The sequence below is a fragment of the Zingiber officinale genome, chromosome 10A (assembly GCF_018446385.1).
Source record: "Zingiber officinale cultivar Zhangliang chromosome 10A, Zo_v1.1, whole genome shotgun sequence".
In the NCBI taxonomy this organism is placed as follows: domain Eukaryota; kingdom Viridiplantae; phylum Streptophyta; class Magnoliopsida; order Zingiberales; family Zingiberaceae; genus Zingiber; species Zingiber officinale.
Window position 1 is genome coordinate 78,747,663 of NC_056004.1, and position 3,698 is coordinate 78,751,360.

A 3,698-nucleotide genomic window follows, 5' to 3' on the forward strand; every position below is an offset into this window, starting at 1 on the left:
AGATAAAGAAACAAAGAAGGAAAAAGGTCTTGAAGGCAACATTCGAAGAATCTTCCTCAGAAGACGACGATGACGAACTCGATCAGACGAATCTCCTTGCATTGATGGCCCGAGATCAGATCAATATGTCTGATAGCGAGAGCGAATCGGAAGCTGAATCAGAAAGAAGCCACGGATCCGTATCTATTTCCGAAGGGCCTGCCCCCACTGTAAGTATTCCACGTTTAAATAATTTAGTTAAGGAAAGATGTTTTCACATCCATTTTTCATATCTCATAATCATGATGAGTTGATATGGCTAAGAATATCCGAGTAGATTTAAGCATAGCTACAGGTGAGAAGGTTTTGTCATAGTCAATGTCTTGCCTTTGACGATAGCCTTTCGGTACCAACCTTGCTTTATAGGTAATTACATTACCATCCATGTCAGTTTTCTTCTTGAAAATCCATTTTGCACCCTATGGGCGTAATGCCTTCAGGGGTTCCACCAAATTCCAAACTTGGTTTTCATAAATGGAATCCATTTTTGACTTCATATCTATAAGCCACTTATCCTTTTCTAAGCTATTTAGAGCCTCTTCCTAATTAGTAGGTTCCTCATCCTCAAAAAGTAAATGTCTTACATGTCCTACTTGATCTACGACGAAATTGTGTCATAATCGGTAATAGTTCTTGACTAGACATCTCTTTAGTGTCTATTGAAATCTCTTGAACTTTATCAAGTTCAACTATACTCCAACTGTTGGGATCTAGTGCACTAAACACATGAAAAGTGCAGCGGAAAATTTACTAGATCCTCTCTAAAAGATCCATGCGAAGGAAAAAAACACACATATACTAAGTTTGATGAGATTTATACCTTTGTTGAGTGCCCTTCGTAATCCCGACAACAACTTTTCTTTGGATGCAGATCTAGCGTGATCAAGTGGTCGCGTCTCTATGGTATCCACATGAACACATTCTGTCTATCACACAAACTTATGATTTGGAGAAGAACCAACTTTATGGTGTTAGCCACTTAGAAGGTTCGGCCAAGAGTAAAGAAGAAGAGGAGGAAGAAGGAGAAGATGAAGAGTCTCTCTTTTCATCATAATGAAAAATTCAATCAAAAACCTATTTATATTCATCCAATGAATACCAAGGGTTTTTGTCTCTTTGTATTCCTCTTAATGGGTTGGGTTATTATATTGGATTAATCATTAATCCAATAACCCAATGAGTTTAACCCATTAATCTAATGTTTCTTATTCGGATTAGACTCAATCTAATGAGTGGATTCATTTGAGTATAACTCAATGAGTAATTCAAAAATACTAATCATCTCATAATTGGCTCTTAGGGATAAATACTAACAATCTCCCACTAGCACTAGTGTCAATCACCACTAAGATGACACCAATACTTTGGATTAACCCATTATTCTTAAGATCCTCAGTATTTTAGTCAAACTAAAAGATCCATCTCCAAACCAATATGTTCTTTGTGTGTGACCCAATAGGCTCTCATAATGTTGGTAATGTATCTAAAACTACTTTAGATACATAAGCAATGAGTGGCATCTAGCAAGGCATCATTGCTACCCAAGTGACGAGAATATCGAGCTCTGACTTAACCTTTCTGTGTCTATTATCTTGTATGACTTGGTCCCTCTATCCTTGATATCTAGATTGATTAATGAGGTATAAACCGTGTCATCCTCTTATCAATCTTTATATTTCTTGATCTCTAAGTAGACACACTCAAAACAAATAAGCTCAATATCTCATATTGACTCATTTGAGTATGGTCATGTATTTTTGTGTCATACTAATCAAGGGGCCCACAGATATCACTTCCGTCATATGGAAGAGATAGATCTCATCTACATCACTCACATCCCTCCACATAGGTTATTGCATACCCAATGATTGACTTTATAGTCCACCCTGTTACAGGTGATGTTTGTCGATACCAAAGTATATAGCGCCTTATGTAGGTAACCATAGTGACTTCGGGTCTAAGGACTATTCATACTAATAGTCACATAAGAATGTTTATAAGACTCATATAACGATCCATGAAACATTCTCATGGAGGGTCATTCAGTATATATTCTCTAATATATACTCATGTGTCAACCTGATATCTCATATCCATGACTTGTGAGATTAAGTTATCCGTTGACCTACATGCTAGTCTCAATGTATTAATATTGTTCTTGCATATTAATGCTTGACTAGGAATAGTTAAGAGTAGTGTTCTATGTATATCTACAATATCTCACTATCAATTCAACCAATTGATATGCTGTAGATTAGAACTTCCTACTCTAGGACATTATTATATTTATTCATTCAACATTGAATTAAAATAAATATAATAACCAACTTTATCTTTTATTAATAATAAAATATGATATAAAATGTCCTAAGTCAATCAACTCTTGATTGACTCTTAGGGCTTACACTAACAATCTCCTTATGTCACTAGTGTCAATCACTAAAATATCTAATATCCATTGACCTAGTGTAACCATCATGCTTTCTCTATGCCAAAGCATTGGTTGAAGGATCCGCAATGTTAGCATCGGTCAATATTCTGCATAGTCTCACATCTCCTCTATCGATGATCACTCGAATGAGATGGAAGCACTGGAATATCTAATACCCTGCATCACCATTTAAGTAAAATACATACCCTGACTGTGATTTGGAATCATCCTTATCAATTTGGAAGCTAGCATTGATGTAACCCTTTACAGCAAGGTCTTTATTGCCTCCAAAGATCAAGAATTAATCTTGAGTTCTTCTCAAGTACTTATAAATATTCTTGACTGCTGTCCAGTGACCTTCACTTGTATCTGACTGGTATCTGCTCATCATGCTTAATGCATACAAGGCATCTGAGCGAGTATAAAGCATGGCGTACATGATAGACCTTATAGCAGATGCATAAGGAATCTAATATATGTGGTCCCTTTCTTCCTTAGAAGAGGGTCATTAAGTCTTCGAAAGACTCATACCATGTGACATTGGCAAGAATCTCTTCTTGGAATTCTACATGACTAAACGTTTAAGAACCTTGTCAATATATGTACTCTGACTTAGACCAAGCAATCACTTAGATCTATCTCTATAGATCTTGATGCCTAAAATATAGGCTGCTTCACCTAAATCCTTCATTGAGAAATAATTCCCAAGCCAAGTCTCCACTGACTAAAGAGTAGGGATATCATTTCCAATGAGAAGTATGTCATCTACATACAATATGAGAAAGATAACTATGCTCCCACTAACCCTCTTGTAGACACAAGGTTCATCTTTATTCTTGATGAAACCAAACGCTTTGATTGCATCATTGAATCGAAGATTTTAGCTTCTAGAAGCTTGCTTTAATCCATATATGGATCGTTGCAACTTACATACCTTTCTAGCATGTTTTGGATCTACAAAACCCTCAGGTTGTGTCATGTACACATCCTCAAGTAGATTTTTATTAAGAAATGTGATTTTGACATCTATCTGCCAGATTTCATAATCATAGTAAGCTGCAATTGCAAGCATGATCTGAATGGACTTTAGCATCACAATTGGTGAAAAAGTTTCATCATAGTCTATACCATGAATTTGCTTGAATCCTTTAGCCACCAATCTACCTTTATAGGTATGCATATGACCATCCATGCTAGACTTGACTTTGAAGACCCACTTACACCTAAT